This window comes from Tupaia chinensis, unplaced genomic scaffold, assembly GCF_000334495.1.
Source record: "Tupaia chinensis unplaced genomic scaffold, TupChi_1.0 Scaffold000335_1, whole genome shotgun sequence".
NCBI classification, from domain to species: domain Eukaryota; kingdom Metazoa; phylum Chordata; class Mammalia; order Scandentia; family Tupaiidae; genus Tupaia; species Tupaia belangeri.
In genome coordinates this window covers 2240918-2252914 of record NW_006159829.1, presented here as the reverse complement: position 1 = coordinate 2252914, position 11997 = coordinate 2240918, and the positions used below count along the sequence as shown (strand labels likewise).

Genomic DNA, 11997 nt, shown 5'->3' with positions numbered 1-11997 from the left:
TTTTGAAATTGACAGAGAGAGAGAGAGAGAGGGAAAAAAAAGGAAAGTGAGAAAGCAAGCTGCCAGGTCTGGGACTCGAACCGTGGTCAGGCATGTCGGAGTCCAGCTGCCTTAGCCACCACACCACCTGCCGGACCTGGTAAATACCATCTTAAACAGGTGACTCAGCCTCAGAATTAGGAACATGGGGAGACAGACAAGATCCAGGACTTGAACTCATGCCCATGAGTGATCCCTCTCTCTTCCACATTGTGTGTGGAGGGCACTGGGCTGGGCAGTATGGCAGGAGCCTGGGCAAGCTCACATGTCATCGTAGGTGACAGGCAGGTGCACCTGGCGCTTGGAGACACAGTGTGTGCTAACCATGAGGACGAAAGAGCCAACCAGGAACAATAAGACAGTGCGATTCAAGCTGGAAGGGGAATCCCAGAAGGCTTACTGGGCGAGGTGTGGCACGAACTGGCCTCTGCGACTAGACTTCAGTCAGCGTCACCAGCAACCACAAAGAGGCTTCAGCAATGGGGAGGCATTGTTCTCACAAAACAGGAGACCTAGAACCTTTTCTGTGGGCATGCTGGGAGGTGGAACAACCGGGCGGCCCTGCCCGAGGGCTTGGAGTCAGGCTGCCGAGGTTCAAGGCCCAGCTCTGCCAGTTCACATGTGACCACCCGTTCTGTTCTCAGGGCCTCTTCTGCATGTGTCAGTCAGAGATCCTCACTTCACGGGCACCCAGGAGTGGGGTCCCTGGAGCAGAGTGAGTGGGACATCAGCGCCGAGGCCTGGTGGCTGCTGCTGTGACACAACTGCTGCAGGAGGCCCGTTTTCGCCGGCTGGCTCGTCTGTCTGGATCTCCTTCGAAGCCCTCTGCCATTTCTGTGGAGGCCCTCATGCTCGCTGTCCATACCAGCGAGGGCTCTGCCCTCTCTCCACCCCCGAGCCCGGCAAGCCCCCCGGAGAGCAGTCCTGCAGCAGAGACGGCTGGCTGGCCCTGGCCAGGATGTGCTGCGGTGGTCCCAGGAGTCGCCACTCAAACCCCAGAGGCTGGCACCACCGTGGCTGCTCCTCTCACGCCCAGAAGCCTGCGGTCCACACAGACCATGGGGAGAGGTTCTGAGCACCCCGTTGCAGGCAGAGCCCTGCACGGCCTGAGTCATCATGCCTCCGCTTGCTCATCCCTGCTGCCCCAGCTGCTCACGTGTGGTGGGGACACGGACCTTCTGAAGAGCAGCCGCATTCCGTGGGACACGTGCCAAAGCCAGGGTCACTACCGGGGCTGCCAAGTTCAGGGTACGTGTGGCAGCTTGAGCTCAGAAAAGGCATTCTGGGGTGATGCTGTCCACGCCAAGGGAGGAGACTCGGTGGTTGTCCTTGAGGAGCTGACGCCCAGTTGGGGCAGAGGCAACTACAACTTTGTATCGTCATTTCTGCTGCTAGTCACAGTGGAGCAGCTGGGATCCAACCAATCCTCCCACAGAAGACAGCAGCAAAGGTTGGAATAAACCCACATAAAACCGAGAGCTTTGCAGAGTAATTAAGGCTGTCTGCACCCGGGGAGCCAAGATCCTAGAACCTGGAGATCATGCTGACATCAGAGGGCCCTTAGGGCCATTCCCCATCTCTCCCCTCAGGCCAGAAAAGCCATTTCAAAGCGTGAGACTTAAAGACGGAATGTCAGCCCCTAAGGCTTCTGCAGCTTCCTGGGGGGAGAGGCAAAGAAGAGTGTATGGCCAACCAAGGCCAGGGCCAGAGAACCCAGACAAAAGGAAATCCAAGCTTGGCAAGCGACTGTTGCCCTCAGGCTATGTGCTAAATCCTGAGCTGCTGACAGGCGAAGGGCCAAGAAACCCCCCAAAAAAGGGGCTACTAAGAGGCTAAAATGGTAAGCTGAGGTTTTGGCGATCTGAAGATGTAAAAGCAAAAGAACTGAAATTCAGAGTTCTCCAAGGAAGATAGGTCTAGTGGATACCCAAGTGTTCAACTTGAGAACTCTGTAAACACTCTGTCTCCAGTGGCTGCTCTAGGACAGAAGAGGCAGTAACTCATTGCTTCTAGGATGCTAAAGGAGGTTTTACCGAGGAGGAGGTTTTTGAGCTGGGTTGTTATGAACTGGATGCTTCTGTCTCCCAAAGTCACAGATCCCATTCCTAACAACGTGATGATATTAGGAGGTAGGGCCTTTGGAAGGTAATTTGGTCACGAGAGTGGAGCCTCACAAATGGGATTAGTATCCTTGTAAGAAAAGACACCAGAGACGTGATCTTGGCTACCGCCATGTGAAGATGCCATCTGCACAACAGAAGGTGGCCCTCACCAACACAGTGTCTGCTGGCACCTTGCCTTGGGACTTCCCAGCCTCCAGAACTGTAGAAGTAAATGATGGTTGTTTAAGCCACCCTGTCTATGTAATTTTTTATAACAGACAGGAGTCTTCAAAGATGTGTAGGAGTTTTCTAGGTGGAAATGACAACAGGAAGACTAAGAACTGCTGTTTTCTGATTTCTCTGCATACATCTTTTCACTTAACTCTTACAACAATCTTGTGATATGGACTCAATTAAGTTCCAAGTGTATAAATGAGGATACTGAGATGAAGTAACTTGACTTAGATAATGAATCAGGTGAATGATGGAGCCCGAATTTGGACTCAGATCTGGCTGCTTAAAAAGCTGGGGTGCTTTACCTTGGAGCCACCCTGCTTCCTGTGCAGAGACGCCGTGGTTCTTTGCTTTATCACTTGTTTGTCTTGTGTCTGAGGTATTTGAGGGGGACAACAAGTTGAGCAGCTTTGGTTGTGTTATTAATTAAAATTAAAATTAAACATTGTTATATGTTATAACCATGATAAATATGTCATAACATATTTATCAGTGAGAATGTATAAATATATAATAGTGACTGAACTGAAAGTCTTACCCGAGACACAGGCAACACATACACATCTCAGAATATTGATATGCCTACTGCCATCTAGTGACAGCTTATGCTAATTGCAGGGAAAGTGTAAAGAGTATAGTAACCAAAAACCTAACGTAGTAATAAAATGACAGCAAACATTGGAACCTGACATCGAGCTGTTCAATAAATATTTGTTGAATGAATAATTCATTGCCAAGCTGTTCTTTCAGCTGCTTTTGTTTTGCAATTTTTTTCCTTATTTTAGAACTAAAATTGTTTTCCCTTGATTTTAGAAATTTTAAAAATGCCCAAAAAAAGAAAGTAAAGTAAGTCACAGTTCTCAACTTCTAGAATTAATCCTGCTTAACAATCTTTAGATAATCTTTCGATCTTTCTTTATAAGCAAAAATATCTGAATTGTGATCTTTAAAAATCACATTTAAAAAGTGACACCTGTTTATTATAATGAATCCAAACATGCTAAACATCCAGAAGGTGGAAATAAAAAGTCAGCTCAAATCCCACCAGCCAGAAATAACCATTAACATGAGGTGGAACCATTTTGGACAATCCCATCTGCAAATACACTAGCGAATGCCTGGATGAAGGAACAGATGGGAAGAAATACTTTTATAAAACCAGAAGAATCATGTTTTGGATACTTTTTCAAATTTAATTTGAGTCAAGTTTAACAGAAGGAAAGAAAGGGACATTACTAGAATTGTTCAATTCATATAAATATTTCTTTATGAGAGCGTTTCCCCCAAAAATATGCTCTGTGTTTCAGAAAAGAAACTGTGGAAACACTAACACACTGAAGTCATTGTGATTTTTTTCAAGAACACGTGTCTATTTTTTTTTTTGAGAGGTTTTTGCTATAGGGTGCGTGCGCTCACCAGACAGACAGAGACAGAGAGACAGAAAGCAAGAAATCACCCCCCAGGGGTGATGGTCACGCCACAATCCCTTCTCCTCCATTCTCCTCTCGGGATCTTGGGCACGCATGCACACGTGCCCGGCGTGAGTTTAAGCCACCGGGTCCGGGACGCGAACTACGGTCGACTACGTGGGAGTGCAGCGACATAGCCATTACGCCAACTGCTGGTTCCCAACATGTGTCTATTTCTATGTGTACAAGCTGACTTCCCACTGGAGATGAGCGACTGGCCCACCACCCTGGTGTGAACACAGGGTTCTGAAGATACTGAAATCTCTCATATGGTTGGTAGAGAAAGGAGGCTGGATCCCCCCACCCACCAGTCGGTGCGCCCCCGCTCTTCTGGCAACCTAAGCCCATTCCAGGACCACCCCGAGCTGCACTTCTGGGATCCAGAGCTACAGAGCAAGTAGGGCTCTGCACAGAGCAAGTAGGGCTCTGCACGCTTTCCCAGCCCCCTTCATACCCTGTTCAACCGGCTAGCTCGGTTCCGACCTGTTTTAGATGTTGGGTGTCCACGTAAGGCATTACGGGCAGAAAGTACTCAGCAGCAGGGGGGAAGCAGTTTGAGAATCACTGCTCCAACTGGCCCTTGGGCGCTTGGCCTTGCTCTAGCTGGTCCTAAGAGCCCGAGGGCCTTGCCACGTGCTGCTCCAGGTGGTCCTCAGGCTCTTAGGGCTCAGTCAGTGCCTGAATTTGAGGGAGTAGAGCCCTTTCTCCCTGAGCACCCTGAACCCATTAAGAAGTCACAGCAGGCCGCCTGTCATCCCAGTATAAATCACCTTGATTCCTCATTGGAACTGCAGTATGGAAAGTGCCCCGCTTTGCTGGCTCCAAACAGGAGGCACACGTGAAGCTGTAGGAAGGGGGGCACACTGGCTGTACCCAGGTTCGCCCTACCCTGTTCCCAGGGCCTGACCTTCAAGCTCTCTACAGTGCCATGTTGTGGTCCTCCCCTCAGACAAGGCAACTGAGGTTAGGATGGGTCCGAGCTTGTGGGAGAGAGACCCCGCCCCTGCATGTACTGCCCATCTCCGGAGCCTCCCTGATCGAGAATCACCGCGAGGAGATTGGAGATTGCAGTTGGTGTCTTGGCTCCTGCCTCCCTGATCGAGAATCACCGCGAGGAGATTGGAGGTTGCCGTTGGTGCCTTGACTCCTGCCTGCTGCTGTGACGGAGGACTACAGCCAGGCTCTGGGTGAGCAGTGGGAACTCGCTGCTCACGGTTCTGGAGGGTGGGCTGTCCAAGGTCAAGGGGTACCAAGGGTATGCCGGCAACGTGGTGGGGGCGGGGCCTGGCGCAGGACAGCCAGCCCTGAGCTTCTGCCCATTCTGGTCTCCTTGTCCCGCTCACAACCCACCAGAACTGAGCTGTAGAGGCCTGCTCTAATGACCTCATCGCACCCAAAGCCCCTGTCGCGACACTGGGAAGGGACTGAGCACTCACTTAGCACCTCTACGCACAACCAGGCCCCAACACAGGAAGGCCCGGGGCACAGCCACACCGCAACCACACCGCAGCGGCAGGGGTGCCCCGACACGGGAGGGCCGGGGACACAGCCACACGGCAGCGGCAGAGGTGCCCCGACACGGGAGCCGGCCTGGTGTGCTGGGCAGGGGCCGCGCTGCTGGCGCTGACAATGGAAGAAGAGGCCGAGAGCTGGGAGACGGCTCTGTGCAGCTCTGGGAGCTGGAGAGGCCGGGACACACTTTCCGCTCCAGCCTCTGGAGGGAGCGTGGCCCTTGGCACCTGGATTTCAGTGGGACAGGATCCAGATTCTGACCGGCAGACTGGAAGCCAGCTGGTGTGTACTGTCCGTGGGACTGTGTTACGCACTACCGGGGACCAGCGTGCTCCAGCCTGGGCTCGTCCCTGTGGACCCAGCCTTCTCAGCCATCTGGTGGGCTCGGGCTGCACCAAGGCATGGGCGGCTTGGGCGCTGAGCATGCACTGCTCACTGTGCTGGGCCAAGCCCACACGCCTGCCGCAAAGGTGGTTCCGGTGAGGGCCTGCCACCTGGCTGCAGATGGCAACCTTCTCACTGTGCCCTCACCTGCTGGGGAGGACGTGCTGGCTTGAGGGCCTCTTCCCATAGGACATGAATCCTCGCAGGCCAGGGCGCCATTGAACCCGTTACTTCCTGCTCCAAACTAGGGTTCCAGCTGAATGTGCCGAGCACTTCCTCTCACCTCTCCTTCCCGCAGCCACCTGTTCTAGCCACATACTGAGCCAGGCGCCGGCCAACCTGGGGGCTCTCTCTGCTGAGTCTGGCTTTCTTTACCTGGGGCCAAGTCCCTGTGAGGGGGTCCTCATTGCACTCTGGAGCCGTGAACAGACACTGAAGCAGCCTGGATGTTGTTTTTTGTTGTTGCTGTTTTATTATTTATTTTTAAAAGGCCAGTCCCATGGCCTAGTGTTTAAGGGAACTGAGTGGATCTCACGTGGTCTGCTTGGTTCAAATCCTGGCACCAGCGACTTGAAAAACACTCTAGGGGGCCAGTAGGTGGTGTGGAGGTTGAGGTGCTGGATCCCACATGGCCAACTGCGGGGTTCAAGTCCTGGACCTGGCAGCTTGAAAATTATGCTGGACGCATGTGCATGCATGGCTAGGGTCCTCAGGGAATGGAGAAGAGACGGTGGTGTGGCCATCCCCCCGGGGGTGAGTGCTCTCTCTGTCTCTGGTTGAGTGCACTTGTCCTATAGCAAAAACTAAAAAATGATTTAAAAACCAAATTGCTAGGTGCAGGAGTGTGCATGCCCAAAACCCTGCTGAGATGGAGAGGTGGAGAAGGGGTTGGAGCGTGACTGTCACTTTGACCGTTCTCTCCCTCTCTCTGGTGCATGCGCATGCCCTCTGATAATAAAATAAATAAATAAATAAAAGAGGAAAAGAAAAGAAAAAAGATACATTAAGTGCAGAAGCTCCCGACGGCTGTGTCTTTGCACACCAGGTGGGTTCCCGCATGGCTCCTGTGGAACGCCGGGGTGCCTGGCCGGCCTGGGCGGCTGGGGGCCGCCTCTCCTGTCGGTTCTCTTACCCTGGCTCTCAGGCCTGTCCACAGCCCCTTCGCGGAAGTCCTTTCAGAAGTTGTCTGCACATGCCATCTGTTTCCTGTGGACTGTGACAGACGAGGCTTGGAACGGAGCCGAGGAGGCGAGGGCTGGTTTAGAGTCCCTGGAGGATTCCCAGGGGAGTCCTTGCAGCCCCAGGCAAGCTGGAGTGATCAGGACGCAGTGTGGGAGTAGGTGGAGAAAGCCCTTGCACGGGTGGGGTGTACACACTGCCCCACGTGAGGAGAGCTGTGGCCGTTATAGACAAAGCTGCTGAAGCACAGAGGCAAGTGACTTCCCCAAGGGCACACGGCAGGCAAAGGGCAGAGCTGGAAATGGGACTCTGGGCTCCCCACGGGCTGGGTGTCCCTGGGCAGTGATGTGGGGTCCTGTAAATGCTCCCTGACACACCCTGCGGCCACTCTCGGATCCCTTCTCCCTGCCCCTTTGTTAGACTAAGCAGTTCTTCTGCCCTTAGAGCCCAGTCCCTGTCCCAGCCATGAGGTCAGAGTAGGCCCTGCCTTGGGCCCTTCAAGGGGACCCCTTATCATGATGTCCTGCCCTGTCCCTCCCAGCCAGTGACCTTGGCAAGGGTCAAGCTGTCCTGGGGCAGGGCCTCCTGGGCAGAACCTCAGCCTTCCCCTGCCTTCTGTTTTGTTTGCAGCTTGGATTACCAAGTGCCTGGTGCTCTTTGTCTGGCTTCTTCCTGCCTGCCTCCGCAGATTGTTTTTTTTTTAACCTTGAGAAGAAAATTGATCCAGCCTTCTGCAACTCTCCATACGCACTTCCTGCACCGAGCTGGTGAGAAGCTGAGCTGCTGCCTGCCAGGCAGACCCCAGCTCGCTGCCCTGCCTCCACCTCTGCAGTAGCTCCCCCTACCCCAGGGCCTCCACCCAGCATGCAGCCCCCACGGGTCTCCTCAGGCAGCCAGGGGTGGGGAGGGCCCTGTAGACTGCTGAATCCTGACCCGGCCTGAGAGAACCTCTCAGCTCTGGCCTGTGGCCCAGGGTCCTCAAGCCCAGCAGGGAGGGCAGGGGACAAGTGGTGAGGCCCATTCCATACAGAGAGGGTGCCAAGTGGGCACTAGGCCCCGATAAGCCTTGGGGTCTGCTCCCATTCAGCTTCTGGAGGGCACCCGGGGCCAGCGTATGTGCTGGGAGAGTGGCTGGGACACAGGCCTGGCAGGTGGCACCGGGACTTCAGGGTGGAAAAGGGTCTTGGAAGGGGACGCCCAAAGGAACCCAATCCAGGGTCATGGTTTTCTAAACTGTTAAACCAAAATTAATCCAAAAAATTTTTAAATAGCCAATACAATGCACCCAAGTTAAAGAAATAAAATTAATATAAAAAATTTAAGTCCATTGTTAAACATAGACTCATAAAAACATTGCCTGGTTCCCCTTGAGTTCTCCTTATAATTCTTGTTGTTAACATAATTTAGTTATTCCTATTATTAGTCTTTAAATTTCATTAAAAAATATTGAGAGAGTCTATTAATAAAATTGTTCAATTTTACATTTAAAAAGTTGTTAAATAAGTTTTGTTATTGTTCATACATGTTCATAAATTGCTGGTGTATACTAAAAATTAGAGTTGCCAAAATTAAAAGATTTTGAACAATATAAATATAAATTTAAAATTCTATTTTCACAAGCTTAATAATTCCTCTAAAAACATCAAATGTCCCAAAGGGAAAAAAAAGATAAACATAGAAAGTTATTAAAAATTGGACCTATATATATTTGAGACAAAAGCTAAGAAACTCCTGTCTAACAACTTAACCGAGTAAGCGTCTCAGGAAACGGGGTAAGACGAGTCAAGGCCAGAGCTGCAGGCTGCCTTCTCCCGCTCCTCGCCCTCTTGCACTCCTATTCTCTTTAGTTAGGCCTCTTCTCCACTGGACTCTCCCCTAGTTAAATGATCGAGAGGTCTAGTTAAAACAAAACAAAACAAAACAAAACAAAACTGAAATTAAGACTGCATTCCCCAGCTAGGGCTTTTATAGAGACAATAAGGCACATGCCTTGTAAAGCCTGTAAACTGGGCTTCGCCCCGACAGTACGCGGCCGCTCCTCGCAGGATCTATTAAAACTTAGGTTCACTTCTCAGTGTAGAGACAATTCAAAACAGATATCAAAGAAGTCCCAAATAACTCAAAACAGTGTTATAACAAAATTGACAAGGCACTTAACCTTTGATTTAACTCTCACTTTACCGGCACCCAATGGTCCCTCGTAATCCTAAAGCCTGAACGCTTCTCTGAGAACAAGATCTAAACGCAGCCCAGGTCAGAGCCTCTGCCTCAGAAGAAACTGCTTCCAATGTAGACAGCCCGGGCACTGAACAAAGCCCACGACTGGCATCCTCATGTCCCCCTCTGGGGCCTTGTCCCCAGTGTGGAGTTGGTCAGTAGAGATGAGAAAAAAGTGTACTGAGGCAGTTGCAGTCGTGGTCGTCAAGTTCCTGTCTCCTTGCCAGCGCAGCCCGGATGGCCTTCCAGAACCATGACCCAGCTGCCACCAGCGTGGCTGCCGCCCGTAAAGGAGCTGAACCCAGTGGGGGCGCTGCCAGAGGCCCCGTGGGCAAGAGGCTGCAGCAGGAGCTGACGACCCTCGTGATGTCTGGGGACAAAGGAATTTCTGCCTTCCCTGAATCAGACAACCTTTTCAATGGAGCAGCTGGCACGGTACATGAAGACCTGAGGTATAAGCTGTCCCTCGAGGTCCCCAGTGGCTCCCCCTACAATGCACCCACAGTGAAGTTCCTCACGCCCTGCCACCACCCCAACGTGGACACCCAGGGTAATATCTGCCCGGACATCCTGAAGGACAAGTGGCCTGCCCCGTACGACGTCCGGACCATCCTGCTCTCCATCCAGAGCCTGCGAGGAGAACCCACACGCCGCCCAGCTCTGGAAGAACCGCACAGCCTTTAGGACGTACCTGCCAGAAGCGTGCTCCAAGCAGGTCTCCAGCCAGGAGCCCTGACCCAGGCCGTCAGCCTCTCCCTCTGTCGTCTTACTTTTTCCTTATTTGGTCCATCCTTGATTTCTGTTAGGACTCTGTATCTTGAGCTGTGGTGGTCTTTTTGTTTTGTTTCCGTTTTTTAAGTTAAGTGTCACATATTAAATAAATGCATTTTAGTTGGTTTTTGTTTAATAAAAAAGAAAAAGAAAAAGAAAAAAAATTGTACTGAGCTCTGAAGGGAGCTCAAAACTTCTAAGGCCCATGTTAGCCTATAGAATTAAAGATCGATGGGGCCCGAGACCCCAACGGCTCCCCTTAGACATCTGACGACCTCACTGGACAAGCTTCAGGTAACCCTTAAAGTGTCTAAATTAATTTCTGTCTAAATCAGTGGTTAAGGTTGTTTTCAAAAGTACACTCATACAAAAATAAATAACAATAATAATAAACAAGTCGACTGACCATGTGACAAATAAAAAGATAAGACCTAGCCGGAGGGGAGGCATCTCTATCAGCAACTGAAAGTTCTTGTTGCCTCCCCGACTCTGTCCTCCCATCCTTGCCTTCCTGCACTCAAAAACAAAAACAAGGGGAACCAGCAGTTAGTGTAATGGCTATGTCGCTGGACTCCCACGTAGTCGACCGCAGTTCGCGTCCCGGACCCGGTGGCTTAAAACTCACGCCGGGCGCGTGTGCGTGTGTGCCTAAGATCCCGAGAGGAGAATGGAGGAGAAGGGATTGCGGCGTGGCCATCCCCTCCTGGGGGGTGATTTCTCGCTTTCTGTCTCTATGTCTCTCTCTCTCTCTCTGTCTGGCAAGCGCACGCGCTGTACAGCGAAAACCTCTCCAAAAACAAAACAAAACAAAACAAAAAAACAAAGAAATTGGCCCAGAAACAGTTACTGTTATCAAATGTTAGGCCAATATTTCCCGAGGCCTTTCAGCAAGTCATCATAGATCAAATACACCAGATTACCCACCTAAAAAACAAAGCTTACTAAGCCGATTTTTAAAAATACTTTGTGCCTAGTCTCAACGGCCTCATCAATAGTGTTGTCTCAAAATCACAAATAAATCACAAAATAAATAATCCTAAACTCTAAGACAAGACTCCCTTAAAAATGAAATCCCCCAAATTAAAAAACTTTAAAAATATTTTAAAAAATCTATAGTGTCTTAATAGTTCAGTCTCTAAATAAAATAAAACTAAATAATATAAGACTAGCCTGGTTTTACTTTTAGTTATTAAAAAAAAAAAAAAACACCTTAAGTAAATAACTTAAAATAATAGTTAAACAAAAATTAAATAAATATAAATAAAATAAATGTTTATAGTTAAACTTGTCTATTAAATTAAAATAATTCTTAAAATTAAACTTATAAAAATAAAACAAAAAATACAAAATTATAACTATAAAAATATATTTCTAATAAAAATTTTATATAAAAATGTTTATATAATAAAGTTTTTATCTTAAAATAACTATCTCAAAAAAAAACAAAAAACTTAAAAAACTAAACATATTAAAAGTTTAAATGGTAAAAGTCTAAAAAAAGATACAAAAATTAATCAAGTTAATGTTTTAAAAATAATTATACTATCTTTAAATGTTATGTTCAATAAAACAACTAAAAAAGAAAAAACACAATGCTCCTCCAACTAGTCTAAATAGAGCCTCACGTAGTTAACCTAGCTCCTCCTACCGATGTTAAAGCTAGCCTATAGATCTGTCACACCGAAGCCAAAAAGACTGCTGCCGCAGACTCTCCAGGGCCTTGGTCTATAAAAATAAGCCAGGAAGGTCCTTTCTGACTACTTCGGAGCCAGAGAGCAGCAGCCCTGCTCCACTCCCTCCAGAACGGACTACTCTAAGTCGGGCATTGGCAGGAATATGGCCCAGCAGCTCCACGACCAGATGGTCAGAGAAAGGACAGGCTGCCTGACTCATAAAAAAGTTAGAGTGGGGACCAGCAGTTGGCATAATGGCTATGTCACTGGACTCCCATGTAGTTGACCACGGTTTGAGTCCCAGGCCCGGTAGCTTAAATTCACGCTGGGCGTGTGTGCGTGCGTGCCCAAGATCCCGAGAGGAGAATGGAGGAGAAGGGATTGTGGCATGGCCATTCCCTCCTGGAGGGCGATTTC

At 49.6% G+C, this 11997-nt stretch overlaps 2 pseudogenes; both read left to right on the top strand.

Moving 5' to 3' along the window:
* The first annotated feature begins 9373 nt into the window (after window positions 1-9373).
* Window positions 9374-9820, top strand: LOC114004470 (ubiquitin-conjugating enzyme E2 C pseudogene; annotated as a pseudogene).
* On the top strand, window positions 9374-9872 carry LOC102482249 (ubiquitin-conjugating enzyme E2 C-like; annotated as a pseudogene).
* The last annotated feature ends 2125 nt before the right edge of the window (window positions 9873-11997 follow it).